Below are 15,971 nucleotides of genomic sequence, written 5' to 3' on the forward strand. Positions count from 1 at the left end.
ATCTTGTGCATCGTGACGTGGTGCTAGTCTTAAAAGCCACCTTATTAGTACTGTGCTTTAATGAATAACCGATTTTGGAAAAAACATTATGGATAACAACCCAATAATATATGGGAAATGATACTCTCATGCTACATAAGATACCTATCTCATGTCATAGACCCATAGAATTTTGTGCTAATTTTTTTTCTTTTTTTATTTTTTTAAATTGTGGACCCCACATATTTGTATCACTCACATCACATGAGAGTACTATCTCATGTAACATGAGATTAGTAAACCCCATAATATATTACAGTAGTACCAAAATTCATTTTGTCGTTGTCCGAGTAATTCCACACCTATTCGAGGTATAGAAGCTCCTCCTCAAGAATACCAAACATACCACCAAATATACAAAAATATAACTAACATCTTGACATAACAATTGTCACCTTTAATTAATAAGTAACCTAGTAGTGCGTTAGTATTACGAGGTTTAAATAATTTAAAACAAGCTATAAGTCCAAACCTACAAACAATACCTTAACACTTGTACTCAATAATGGCATAGATAATACACTTCCTCAACATGAGGACAGGAATTGTTCCAACTTTAAGTAACAACCACATATTCCTCAATCTTCATAAAACGACACCCTCAAATATGGCTCCCGGAGTTGGACTTCAAATGGAGCGTTTAAAAGTCTTATAGTATAAGCATTTGTAGATCCAAGCTTCTAGTGAGGGACAGCACAATTTGTCCCATCATGAAAAAATCCATTTTAAACGGCCGAAACCCAAAACTTCTGTACACCACAAACAAACAACAATGAGAAAGCCTTATTTTTTTCAAATTACTTTAAAAAAACAAATGACATGCTATAAAGGAAGAAGGTAACTAGGTAAGAGTTACTCACGTAATAAACAAGTGAACATGACATATCATTTATTTCTTTCAAGATCTAGCAAAAAAGGTTAAAAGTTTCCATAAACCTAAAGCAAAGTAAGCAGCACGGGTCCTTTTTTTTTTTTTGGAAACTGATCCTAATTACTTCTTTGAGGCGAATCAGAACTCCCGGTATCTCCACGGGTTTGACTCTTTGAGCCACCTATAGGACTAATCCAGAGTTCGGGTCCTTTGATTTGTCACTCTCAGCCTTTTCTTTAGCATTTTTGATCAACAAGATATCTTATCTTGTACACCACAATGGCAATCCATCCTCATGAATGTCTTTGCTTCTCTTCTTGAACTAACTGAACAATAACACAGCCATAAATATAATAAAATTCACCAAAATATAACATTGTGCATGCAATAATTCTAATTTATTAAGGGACCAAAGCTTCAGCCGAAATCAGCATGGAGTAGATTGCTTAAGAGTTAAGACCCAAAAATAAAATAACACTCCAGATTAACCATAACTCTTTAGACATGATGCAAGTCCAGAACAAACTTATTAAAAAGTCCAATATAAATGTAACTCATTGTTGATGATTATGGCAGAGAAAAGATAAATGATAATAGCTTTAGAGGTACACAAATGAAGCTTCATCAGAATATTCTTTCAAAGTCAATGACTCCTGCAGCACCTCTATTTACCCAAATAATATCAAGAGTAAGTTCATTCCAAATACTATGTAGATGACAACAGAAACAATATGAAAGCAAGGATAAAGTGTTGATGAATGTCATTATTTCAACAGTGGTAATTTGGATTTTGAGAAAATGCTTCAATATACTGATTTTCTCACATCTTGAACACAATTTCTTGTCAATTAAGTTTATTGTTTTATCAAATTCAATTTAATTAGGCTATTACCTCTAGCCTCCAATTAATGCTCAATTACTAAATATACAGTTAAACACATTTGCTTAGTGGCACTATAATCATTAGACTATCTCAATGAATGCATCCATTCTATTATTAAACTCCACATTGTTGCTGTGAAAAGGTTCACTAAGTAACATTTATGCATGAGAAAAGTATTCAGGTAAAGAATGCTCAAATAGCCTAAACATATAATAAAAAGACAATACAGTGAAATTATGATAAAAAGACAATACAGTGAAATTATGATTACAATATTCGCTATCATTATTGGAATGCCTTAATGATAAATATGGTCTGAATGTATTGATCTAAATGATTTGTATTTACTTCAACAAGGTGTGGTACATGAACTAATTAGCACAATATGAAGAGAAAACAGGTAATCATCAGTCACAAAAGAATATGAAAGCAATCATAAAGATCTGGACACAATTCAAAGACTCACTAGCACCTACGTACTAAGTTGGAAATTGAAACAAAACCTAAAGTATAACATAAAAAAGACCACACACCGCTACCCAGACATGAATAAATGATCAAGTAAGAATTGAAAAGAACAAATAATAAAATCTCTTACCGTGAAAACAGATGCAGAATTTAAGAAATAGGTATGCCGCTTTGTTGGGATCGAATAATCACACACAGACACAATCACAATACAGAAAAAAGAGAAGGGAAGAAAAACAGAAACACAGATTTATCCTATTTCACCCAACGTGGAATACGTCCAGCAATGTTTCATTATATTTTCCTCACCACATTCATTACAAAACACTTTGTTTACAAGTGGAATAAAAATAGACTTAGAAACCAGTAGTTATTCATGAGCCCAAATCCAAACTACTAAAAAGAGAAAAATAAAATAAACTCGTGACTTGCAACTAACAAGTAATACTTATCAAGACATACATTGATATAAATACCATATCGAGACCTCTATTGGCTTTTTCTGTGTCCCGCAACCAAGAGTTGTCATCTGGATACGAAGTATGAGTCATACTCAACCCAATTACAAGTCAGTGGCATTTTCACCATAGAAATCATGCCACCCATGGAAAGAAGCTTGCAACTATATATACCAGAGCAGTAATTATCACGACAAACATTGTTATAAATACATCGTTCAACCATTACCAAAATTTATATGAAACTGTATATCAAAGATGCAGGTATACAGCATAGATCAGATAGCAGCAGGCATTGCTGAAGTTTAATAATCATATTGTGTGACAATTATGACCAACATCCATAAGAACAGTTAAGTAAAACTGAAGATAAAATGGTCATCCATAAGAACAGTTAAGTAAAACTGAAGATAAAATCAATGGCAAGAGCATACATAAAAGAATTTTAGGACACAAGTTCAAGAAAAATTCTTTAGAAGATAAAATTACAATATAGAACTTCCTTATTCAATATAAAAATAAAAATGCTTTGCATAACCAAAATTTAATTAACCTCTTTGTTGAAGTTACATGCTTCCAAATAGAATAGAAAATATACAGGTCAAAGTGCATTCATGTTTAATATCATATAAAAATAGCTAATTGCTTTTTTGATTGATGTGTCTTTAAACAATAATGTCACATAATATGTCAAAAGGATTCCTTTGAATTCTCCAGGGCCAACAGTCATAGAATAAGAAAGGTTCACGTGAATTTTCTTTCCAAAACTTAATTTTTATTTGAATTAAGAGTTCATGGGACTTAAAAATTAAAACCCACCTCTATGCTTCACATATAGGATGGACTGGATAGTAAAATTAGTTAACTTTTAATTCTTTTTTTTTTGGCAGCTTTCAATGCCTTAAAATTTTAATAGGTGCACATGTACATGTTTGTAAATAAAAATAAATCAGTATACAAAAGCCATACACAACATAAGATATTTATCTTCGAAAAAAGGGAAATATTAAACCTCTCCTACATCCATCAATTATTTGTTCCAACTAAATTATGATTTTGATTGTTATACAAGATAAATGATCACAACTTTCATCACCATATATTACTACTTTCAAGAGGCTACTTTGAATTACAAACCAAATTGAAATTCAAACAATAAAACCAGTCTTTTTTACCCTTACATTTTTGGCAAAGAGGTAGTTCTCTGAATTCAAACTCATGACCTCTCAATCATTAAGATACAAATTTATCATTAATCTAGGCTCGCTCTCTCTTTAAATTAAAATACAAATAACATCAACTATATCTTTATCCCAAACTAATTGGGGTCACTAGTAGATGAACCCAAATTTTAAATTAAAATACAAACAATAAATAAAAATAAATATCCATTTACAAAGTATATTGTATATAATAGTTGCTAATAGCATGAATTTTGAAGGAAAACAAAGAAAAAACAAGTCTTTAAGCCTTTCGATTTTGTTAATCTATGATTCAAGAAAACTACCAAAGCAAGTTACATGCTTAGGGGTACAAAAGCAAGTTATGCAATAAGAAAGATCCAATATATGCTTGTATCTGCATCAAACTTGAAGAAAAATAAGGCTAAAGCTAGCTCATAGAAAATACATCATTATCTGTTTTCATAATCAAATCCAGTAAATTATCTTATCCTAGATATTTATTTCAACATTAGATCACAGTATATATAAACCAAAAAATAAAAGAAAAAACTAATTATATTTGACCGTTCAATAAAATCTCTAAAGTATTACAAATTTGTAGTCTGAGTCTCAGCAAGCAACCCTACAGTTAGGTTGCTATATAGGGTTTTTAGTAATCCACCAAAACTTGTCAAATTAAAATACCCATTTGAAAAATATATAGGAATGTCCAAGAAACCAGAATCTAGATAAGTCACAGTATAAGGTGAGAGAACCACTTACCGAGTGAGTGAACATGGCGCGCATGCGCATCATATTTAAAATATGGAAGGCTATGAAATCAGAAAGAGTGGAAGACGATAATAATAGCTAAAGAATAGAGAGGGAGCAACAAAGAGAGCACAATTTGTTAGGACCATACTATATATATATATATTTATATATAATACATAACGTGAATGGTCCCATCCCATGTTAGGATACATATAAAACATATATATAAACAAAAAAAAATTGCCGCTTAAGATCTGCACAGTAATCAGGGCACCTTAAGTGCTATCAAAAGTCACACTAATACTTTTGGTTACGCTAATATTAAATTAAATTAAATTATGAGTAATGACTAGTATATAATTATAATAAAGCCAATATGAGCATACACATGTTCAACTAATAATAATAAGAGTGTTTTTTTTTTAAGTGAGCATATAAACCAAAGCAACAAAAGTCACAATTTTTTTTTTTCACTGTTAGATAGTGAGATATCCACATGTAACCTGCTTCAGTATGTGATGTTTCTCACGAGCTCCATCAAAATGTGTGTGAGAGAGAAAGAGAGAGGGGAGAGGATGGTTAGTGGATATGGTCCATGGAACAAGCAGAACCAGAGATTTTCCGGTACTGGAAGCTGACAGAAAGAGCAGTGAGCACACAAAAGCAATAGTACATAACTAATACCAAGTGCCTCTGTATGCTCACTCTCTTCTGTCAATTTCTATGTCCCAATAAAGAAATTAAAAGAAGCCAAATAAATACAAAAGCTTCCCAAATATGGAAACTCCCCCCCCCCCCAAAAAAAAAAAAAATCTAAAGGGAAAAACATCATAATCGAGGGCTCGTTTGTATTGCCTTCTCAATAAAGTCTTTTTTATTACATCCTTATTTTAAAAGTACTTTCTATAAAAGTTACAACTATTTAGATTTTTTAAAAAATATTTAATTTTTGAAAAAAATATTTGGCTTTTGACTTCTGCTTTTTGTTAAAGCTAAAATTTTTAGCTTCTGAAAAAAGTAATTTTTTGGCTTTTTTTATGACTTCTACTTTTTTTAGAAGCAGTCATCCAAACAGACTTTTTTAGAGAAGTGCTTTTTTTTCTTAAAAAAAGCAGCTTTTGAAGAAAAAAAAGCCTATCCAAACAGGATCTGAATCAGATATGGGGAAAAGAGATATAGCCATTAATGGAAAACATCATGAAATATAGTTAAAAAGAAAAAAAAAATTAGGATCTAAAATGAATATGTTCAAAGGTACAAAATTGTTTGAAAAATAATTTTAGGGTTTATTAGCAAGAACCGGAGTCCAAAAAATAAAAGGAAAATAAAAGAGTAAAAAGAGAACTAACCGAGAAGATGCATCATCAAGTGAGAAAAATTTTATGAAGGAAGAGGAAAAGATTATAAGAAAAAAGAAAAAGAAAACGAAAATATAGAAGAAAAAAAAAGGAGAATGAAAAAGACCATAAGCATAACCATAACGACAAACCCCAACCAGAGAATACACACTCTTCCCTCTCTCATCTTCTCTATCTGTCTCATCGAATCATTCATTGAATTTGGAAGGTGTTGGTCGCTCAGAGAGCCATCCTTTCATGCAATACACACAGATGACACGTAGCAAGCAAATCTATTTAGACTGATCTGAGGTGGGATGAGTAGAAAGAAATATCTGAATCAATTATTGTCTTTTGTGCAAACAAGGAAGCTGAGAGAGAGAGAGAGACTATGAAGCTTGAAAGTCTCTCTCTTAGGCCCTTGACCCATATGAGGATGAAGCAGCCTTTTGCAAGCAAGAGAGACTTAAACAGTGGTTAAATGTCACACTTGAGTGCCACTCTTAAATTGCACTTAAACATGAAATAGTAATAAATATAACTGCCTCTTATTATTTATTATTTAATTATAACTAGTTTGGTTATTTTTTAAGTAGATAATCTCTTTATTCTTTTTTTTTTTTTTTTGGAATAAATAATTTCATTTCTTGTATTTCGATATCCTTCACATAATATAATTATATAAAAACAAGACATGAGATTATTGTTTTACACTTATGACTTACCATCTAATTCTATCACGTATTCTTAATTATATAACTAGCACTTATTCAAATGATAAATAAATTATTCAAGTAATACTTTTTAATGAAAATAATAATATCAAAGTAAGTATTTATAAATTTTTCAAATATTTATAATAAATTAACAAGGATTAATACTTTTATTACAATATAAGATAAAATTATCTCTTGTATTTTTTAAATAACGTCTACTTTTGAATTTTAAAAAAATAATGAATATTTTAATATGATTTATAATACAATAGAAAAATAAATTTTAAAATACACACTATTTTTTTCTTCTCAAACCTTAAAATAACATCAAGGTTACATGAGATAAATTTATGGGCTTTCATTTCGTCCTGTTACTCAAAGAAATTTTTCTTCCTGCTACGAAAACAAAAACAGACAAGGAAAATAATATTAAAGAAAAAGGAAGATACACGTTGTTCAATAACTTTGCCTTGTCAATAGTGTTGCATAACAAGCAATTTTGTAACATGATTCTTATTTATCTCTAAATTTATATAATATTATTGGATAAACACTTTTTTCTATTGTAAACTTATTTTAATAAAAGACAATAAAGAGAACGGGTGCTAGATGATATGCGCATATAGTGGAGGCAGACAGAACAGCGACTAATCTGCTACGTTTTTTTGGTAATTTTTTACTTATTTGTCACATAAATAATAAAATTTTTCAGACTATCACTTATTGAAGTTTGTAAAGATTGGTAGTAAATTTAATGGCTAATAATTTTATAATATGTGACACATTTTTATAAAAAAAGTTGATTAGATGAACTTCACTAACGATGGTAACAAATTTGAACTCATAACAGTTAGTTTTCCCTCAAAAAATATACCACGTGTCATGAATCATTAGTCACTAAATTTACTATAAGTCATAACAAACTTGACAATTTGATAAATTTTACTAAATAAGTAAAAAATTGACAAAAACATAGACAATCTGATCACTGTTCCGGATACAGAGGGAGGGGATTCTGTGGGGAACAGTGATCAAAGTGTCACTGTTGTCCAAAAAAATTATCAGACTGCCACGTCAATAGTAAATTTTACCAAAATGCCACGTGGCATATTTCGCTACACTGTGTAGCGAAATATGTGTGCAAATAATTCGCTACACAATGTAGCGAAATATGCCACGTCAGACTCTGCTCAGAACCAAAAATGACATGTGTCAAAATTGAAGAAATTCACTACATAGGATAGCGAATTTTTATAATTTTGACACGTGGCATATTTGGTTCTGATGTGACATATTTCGTTACACTGTGTAGCGAATTATTTGCACACATATTTCGTTACACAGTATAGAAAAATATACCACGTGATATTTTTGCAAAATTTACTGTTGACGTGGCAGTCTGATAATTTTTTTGTTCAATAGTGATAAAATAGTCACTGTTCCATTATGTGGCTGTGATTAGAAGATGGTTGAGGAGCTTTTGACTTGTGATGTATTTATAGCCGTATAGGACACGTTTTGGATTGGACTGAACCGTTTTGGGGGAGGATAACAATCGGTTGATATATCGAGATTAGGGAGAGAGAATGAATGCATTATGACCACTCGTGCTGTAATTCTAATCCCAAACAAAACATCACATCCCTTCTTCTCTTTATCCGCTGCAACCGTTACTTGTTTCTTTATATTGATTTGATATTTTTTGGACATATTATAATATAGAAAAGTATTACCTTTATTTTACCTAAAATTTATATAGAAAAGTCAGATGGGCTCACTTTTAAAAAACAATTTTTTTTTAAATATTTTTTCGGTAAATATAGATAAGATATTTACATATACTCCCAAGACGATATCGTTTTAACTTGAAAAATTAAAAAATTATAATAAAAAGACTATTATAACCCTAAAATAAATTATAATTATAAAATTATCTTGATATCCGCCGTAAAACTATGTCATTTTGGGCTCAATGAAGATAAGTTATCTACTTTGACCGTAGAAAAAATGAACCTAAAAAAAAAAGATAAAATTTTCGAAGTGAGAAAACATGAGATAATTACCTTATATAAAATGAACAGAAAAATATTTCTGCCGTTAATGCAGATAAGTTATCTGCATTTAATCCCCAAATGATGTCGTTTTAGGATTAAAAGATTAACAAATTATAATTATAAAGACTATAATAACTCTGAAATAAATTAAAATTACAAAAATATCATGATTTTCCTCCCAAAACGACGTCGTATTGAATTTATTGCAGATAACTTATTTGCAGTAATTGCAGAAAAAATGAACCCATAAAATGAATTAAAGTAGAATTTCCCCACGCCAAAAAAGAGAGAGTAGTATTTCCAATTATAATATGCATGTGATCTTCCTTGATTTATTTATATCATTATATATGTAAGTTCAAGCCATAATTATCATTATTTGCTTTAGTTATATTTTTAATATTATAATTAAAGCAAAATGTTTATAGTTAAATTGATATAAACTATATTATAAAAACAAAAAGGATCTCTTATTCTTTTTTTCTTTTTGGAAAATGAAAGGATCTCTTATTCTAATGTCACTCGTGAAATTTACTCTTTTTCTGCTCATCCCCTTTACGTAACTCTTCATAAGTTTTTTTAATGTATTTATTTTGAGTCTCATCACATCGCACTACAGTTTTATGGATAAATTTACCATGGAGTGTGCAAATCTATATTTATGAGGCAACGATTAAAATAAAGAAACCCATTGTTAGTAGTTGTTAACACCAAAAAATTAAAGCTGTGTCGAGTAAATAGGGTCGAAATTCACCAATATTCAACTGACGTGATGAATTAATATTATTTTTATGGTGAAAAAGGTACTTATAAACTTTTAAAAACAAGGGGTAAGAAAAGTATAAACTTAATCCAAGTCAAATGCATCTAAAAAATTTTGTTAAAAGATATGTAAGTTAAAGAAATGTGGATAAATTATTTTAACAAGCTTTTGGGGGTGGCAACAAAAAGTGAGGTAGATTTAGATGACGCTCATGATGATTTGATCAGAAGATTCGTCTGTAGATACAAAAAACATGAAGTTAAGGAAAAATTAAAGTAGATAAGAAAAACATGAAGTTAAGGAAATATTAAAGAAGATGAAAACTAATAAATCTTTGGGATTTGATGGTGTCCCTATTGAAGTGGGGAGAGACATAGAAAATGTGGCAATAAGTTGATTGATAAATTTTTTCAATAAGATTATACAAATTAATAAGATGTCTAATATATGGAGGAAAAATATGCTTGTGTTTATCTATAAAAACAAGGAAGATATCCAAAATTGTTCTAACTATAGAGACATTAAATTTATAAGTCATACTATGAAGTTGTGGAAGAGAGTTATTGAACATCGCCTGAAGGGAGAGACTAAGGTCTCTATAAATCAATTGAATTTATGCCACGAAGATGTATCAAGGAGGCCATTTTCTTGATACGAAAATTGATGAAAAATATAGAGAAAAGAAGGTTTTACAAATAGTGTTTATATATAGATCTCGAGAAGGTGCATAATAAGGTTCCAAGATGTAAAGAACAATTACATCCCAAAAGCTTAAGTTGTTAGGTGAGAGTCTCTTTAATGATTCATATTATACTCTAACATGCCCCCTCACAGAAGAGCTCATTGGGCTTAAAGGGTGGATGATGCATCAGGCCTAGCCTACCTGTGCTAAGAAACTCTACAAGAGAAAATGGGGGACAATGAAGATCGAACCCATAACATAGAGGCTCTGATAACATGCAACGAACCATTTCAACCCAAAAACTTAAGCTGTTAGGTGAGGGCCTCTTTAATGATTTATATTATACTCTAACACAAGAAATGGTCTATGGTGAGTTCTTGAGAAGAAAATAGTATCATTAAAGTATGTAAAGACAATCAATGATATATATAGTAGTGCAACTACATGTGTAAAAGCGTATAATTGAACATCGAGGTATTTTCCTATCACGATAGGTGTACACCAAGGCTCTGCTTTGAATCTTTATCTTTTTCCCCTAGTTATGGATGAACTAACAAAAGATATCCAAGTTGAAGTGCCATGGTTATGCTTTTTGCAAACGATATTAATTGTGTTTATTGATGATACCAATGGTAATGTTAATAGAAAATTAGAATTGTGGGGAAGAACATTGAAATCTAAAGGATTCATGCTAAGTTAGAGTAAGATTATATGAAGTGAGAGTTTGCTATGACAAGAGATAAAAATAAAGATTCCATTCATTTACTTGGACAAGAGATACTTAAGAAAGATGCTTTTAGATCTATTTTCCAAAAAGGCTGGGAGATTGAAAAGTATGTAAACCATATATTTAGAGCAGGTTAGATGAAATGGCGTTGTGCATCAGGGATTTTATGTGATTGAAAATTTTCTCCGAGGCTAAAAGGAAAGTTTTAGAGAAGAGCAGTAAAGCCTACAACGTTATATAGAGTTGAATGTTGGCTAGGACATAGGCAACATAAGCATAAAATATGAGTAACAAAATGAGGATGTTAAGATAGATGTGTGGACATACAATGATGGATAATATAAGAAATGGAGATATTTGATGAAATGTAGGAATAATATAGTTGGTTGAAAAGATGAGAGAACATAGATTGAGACGGTTTGAGCACATGATGGGAAGAGCGTTGGATGCTTTCGTAAAAACAGAAGTTTGTTACTGTAACATCTTGAGCGCTGACGAGGGCGGGGAGTGATCGCCGGTGCAAAGAGGCACATACAAGGAGCGGCTCCTGACAAGCTTCCAGCGGGGGGTTACACGCATGAATGAATCGAATCGACACCCGAAAGAGAGGGATTTCAAAGACTGTGCTGGTATGGGACGGTACAATTGGGAATAGCTTATAAGAATTAATTGGTACTATCTATACTAACAAGATGCATCTTGTAAGAACCCGTACCGTTAATTAAGGAAGTTAATTAATTAATTATGTGAAATTAGGAAATAATTCCATAATTGACCATAATAATTATTATAAGGCTTAAATAATTGTGGTAAGTGAGTAATAATGCTGAAAGTCGCTTTTCTGACGAAAAGTGCAGATACCGGTTCTGCTACTCGGTATAAATGCGTAACAGTAAAGTATCCCGGAAAATTATGAAAAGTATGTATATGTCACTAGAGAAATATGTAGGACTTGTAAAACAAGTTTCAGGTCAAAATAATGAGAACTGGTGCCAGAACTGATACTGGCTATGGAAAAGCGCGTACCAAAAAGGTGCTGCGAAAAATAAAATAAAAATATGAAAAATCTTAGAAAAATGAGTAGGTTCAGAATCCTAAGTTTGGGATGAAAATGATAAGCATAGCTATTAGTGCTAATACAGTGTGATTAAACTTAAACCGCCTATATATAGTGCTTGGCACTAAACCCTAGGCTAATACTCAGCCTCCTACGTGGGTTTTCTTCTGAACCTTGAGTCTCCAAGCTGCCACCTTTTCTGTTTGAATCTTCCTCTAAATGTGTTAAACACTTGGGTGTGAGCTTGGTGAGGGAGAAAGATACCATTTTCTGAGTGTTGGTTTCTGTTTAGTGGTGGTCTAGGGGCTGACTTCATGGTGAGGGTTGAAGGAACCATTATCATGGTGTTTTGGTGCTTCAAGAAGCTTTCCTTGTGAAGAAAGGACCTTTGTAACACCCCGTATATATCCGGTAATGTTATCATACTATCGTATTAAGCTGCGCTTAATTAAAAATGCGGAATATCTTTTTCTTTTCAATTATAAAGTCATTATCATTACCAACTTGCTTATTAATCAATTAATAAGACATCGCCTGTATGCAATTGCAATAAAACAGCTAACTGAAATACCTCATTAATTAAAATAACATAAGTATGTCTCTAGTCACGGAACTACAACACGTAGACCGGACCAACTATCAGTTTATACAACTCAACTCAAAAATACTAACAACATAGTGGCATGGACAACTCCCATGCTCACCCAAATAAGGCAACAAAGCCCTACATAAGTCTCAACATCAACAACAGAATAATAATGCGGAAAACATAAACAACATCCAGTCCAGTCATGCTAGCAAATAAGCAGTAATATCTTCAACTAAGCTCTGGCCTCCTGCCGCCAGAAGCATCAGTCACCATACTACCTGAACCTGAAATAATCATTCCCCAAACGTGGGGAATCTCTAAACAAGAAATCTCAGTAAGACAAGGGGTCCTCAAGGATCTTCCACCCCAAGCTCACTTACATGTGCAAAATAAGTTCAAAAGCAGTTCATCAATATCATTTCTAAAACAGTGCAATGCAGCAGGTAATCATGTCATGTGTGTCAATACTATTCTACTGTTCAGAGAAATGCAGGATTTATATACGTCTAATACCCACAAAATAGTGCAAGACGCCACTTGCATCCACCCCGGATCACCGTCTTGTATGACGCCACATACTCAGGCTTACCGTCAAGATGGAACAACACATGCATATTAAAAGTCATTACACATAAAGCTCAACAGCATTTCAAGTATTCAAAGCATGTAACTCAGCATGCATATAACCATATCCCCATGGGACATGCACAACATGGCTAAACCGAGGACACTAAAGCTTACCTTGCAAGCTAACACCCAAAGCCACGAGTCCACAGCTCAAAGTCCAAACACAGCAGATTCACAATCTGTTATGGACCAAATGTATATTAATAAACATGCACTACAAGCATACATCATAAAGACAACTCCTTTCTTACGTTTTACGTCTTAAGGCTTCCCACAAAGCCATAAGCCCTTAATCCATTGATTCTGACTTAGTTAAGTAATTACAGAAGTTCAACTTCATCAATCTAGGGTCCACAAACCCCCTAACATCAGTTCTGGATGAACAGTACGCTACTGTTCCTCGCAAACCCAGAATATCCGGATATTCCTCGGGGGCATATTCGGATATCCAATATCTGGATATCTCTCTGGCAATATCCGAATATCAGTATCCGGATATCCAGATTCCCATATCCGGATATTCAATATCCGGATATTTTACGAGCAGATATCCGGATATTTCGCGACAGAATGCAGTTTCTGCATTTCACGAAGATATCCTTCCAAGGTTCTATTTTTAACACTTAAACACGTTAAAGCATGCATTTTATACCCTTAAAGGTTTACATACCAGCTGGTTACTTGCTTAACCCATTTACATGCAAAGTTATCACCTTTAACCCATAAAAACTCATGATCAAGCTTGGTACAACTTACCAAAGCTCAAAATAGAAAAGCACAGGCTCTTGGAGCTCACCACACTGCCTCTCCAAGTCTGACTTGAAGGGTACACGAAAATGCTACCAAAGCTTGGCCCTTTCCTCACAAAGGAAGCTTCTTGAAGCTTCACAAGCCAAGAACAAGATGGCTCTCACCCAAACTCCAAACTCAGCACTCAAACTGACCTCACACAGTGGCTGGAACTCAGAATGTACACTCACACTCCCTCACCAAGCAAGCTCTCACAAGCCCAAGGTATTTTGGAGAAGAAACCAAGAAGAAAGAAAGCTCATTGGCTCACAACAATGGAGGAGAAGGTGGCAAAGGGTGGCTGGAGGTGTTTCAGCAAAAGAGAGGCACGTAGGTTGTAATTTTAACCTAGGATCATGTGCCACAATGCGTATATATAGCCACTTAACAAATTAACGCACAATATTAACTTTAATTGCTACGCTTAACATTTTAATCCCAAACTCTGGATTCTTAGGGTGTGCATGACAACCATTCTATTCTCTAGCACTGTTTCTGAAAATAAACAATTCTTTTCTAGTTCTGTGCATTGGAACAGTTTCTGAGAAAAAATGTGTTTGATAACATGTTCTATTTCTATTCCGAGAATGAGAATTGTGTTTGATAACACAACAAATAATATAATAAAAAATAATTCCTATTAAATATAAAAAAATTTCAGATCATCACTTTCATTTCCATGTTGTATGGTTGTGGTGGTGGTGGTGGTGGTGGCGATACGTAGTGGTGGTGGTAGTGACGTGGTGGTTGTTACAACAGTGGTTGCAGCGATAGCGGTGATAATGGTGGCGGCGGCGACGGTAGTGGTGGGGGTGGAGGTGACGGCAGTGGCTGTGATAATAGTGGTGGGTATGGTGGTTGGTGGCGGTAACAATGATAACAATGACATGCGCGGTGGCGGTGGCGACAGTGGTGGTAATGGTGATGGTGGCGGTGGTGGTAGTGGTGGCAATGGCGTGGTGATGATAGTGGCGGTGTGGTGTAATAGTGGCGGTGTGGTGGTACTAACAGTAATGGTTGTGACGATGGTGGCGGCGGCGACAACGGTGGTGGTGACGGTAGTGGCTGCGACAATGGTAGTGGTGGTAGTAGTATTGGCGATGAGGGTGGTGGCAGTGGCGTGTGATGGCGATGGTGGCGGTGATGATAGTGGTGGTGGTTGTGGTGGTGACGGTGACGGTGATATTGGTGGTGGTGGTGGTGGTAGTAGTTGTGATGGTGGTGACGGTGGTATGGTGGTAGTGATGGGTGGAGGTGGTGGTAATGGTGGCGGTGGCATCATGGTGGTGAGTGGTGGTGACGACGACACTAGTGGTACGATGGTGGCGGCAGTCGTGTCGGGATGATGTGGTGGTGGTGATGATGGTAGATGTGGAGAGTAGTTGAGAGAGATAAGTGTTTCTCATTTTGTGCCCGGGAACAAAAAAGCAGAAATTTTCTGATTCTTTTTTCTGTTCCCCAGCACAAAAATTAAACCGGTTCATCCCAGGAACAAAAAAATAAACCGATTTTACCAAACGAGTTTCCTATCCATTTATATTCCCGGCAACATAAATTAAAAAAGAATTAATTCTGGGAAGGTTGTCATACACACCCTTAACCTACTCAATATTACAAGAATTAACATATTTTTCTTATAATTTTTGGTGCACCTTTTCGGTACGCGCTTTTCATAGCCAGTACCAGTTTCTGACACCAGTTCACATTATTTTAACTTGAAACTCGTTTTACAAGTCCTACATATTATTCTAGTAATTATCATTCACTTATTATAATTTTCCGGGATACTTTTTCGGTATGCATTTATACCGACTAGCAGAACCGGTATCTGCAATTTTCGTCAGAAAAGCGACTTTCAGCATTATTACTCACTTACTATAATTATTAGAGCCTCATAATAATTATTAGGGTCAATTATGGAATTATTTCCTAATTTCACATGATTAATTAATTAACTCCCTTAATTAACGGTGC

At 33.5% G+C, this 15,971-nt stretch overlaps 1 long non-coding RNA gene across 1 annotated transcript; it reads right to left on the bottom strand.

The window, feature by feature from the left end:
* Positions 1-464: 464 nt before the first annotated feature.
* Positions 465-2,772, bottom strand: LOC133311095 (uncharacterized). The gene is made up of 3 exons (XR_009751524.1): positions 2,724-2,772; positions 900-1,236; positions 465-788 (listed from the first exon to the last, which is right to left on the bottom strand). It is a non-coding gene; the product is annotated as an uncharacterized LOC133311095 (long non-coding RNA).
* Positions 2,773-15,971: the final 13,199 nt, after the last annotated feature.

The sequence above is a fragment of the Gastrolobium bilobum genome, unplaced genomic scaffold, assembly GCF_033153095.1.
Source record: "Gastrolobium bilobum isolate Gb01-03AN ecotype WA unplaced genomic scaffold, APGP_CSIRO_Gbil_v1 utg6878, whole genome shotgun sequence".
Taxonomy (NCBI): Eukaryota; Viridiplantae; Streptophyta; class Magnoliopsida; order Fabales; family Fabaceae; genus Gastrolobium; species Gastrolobium bilobum.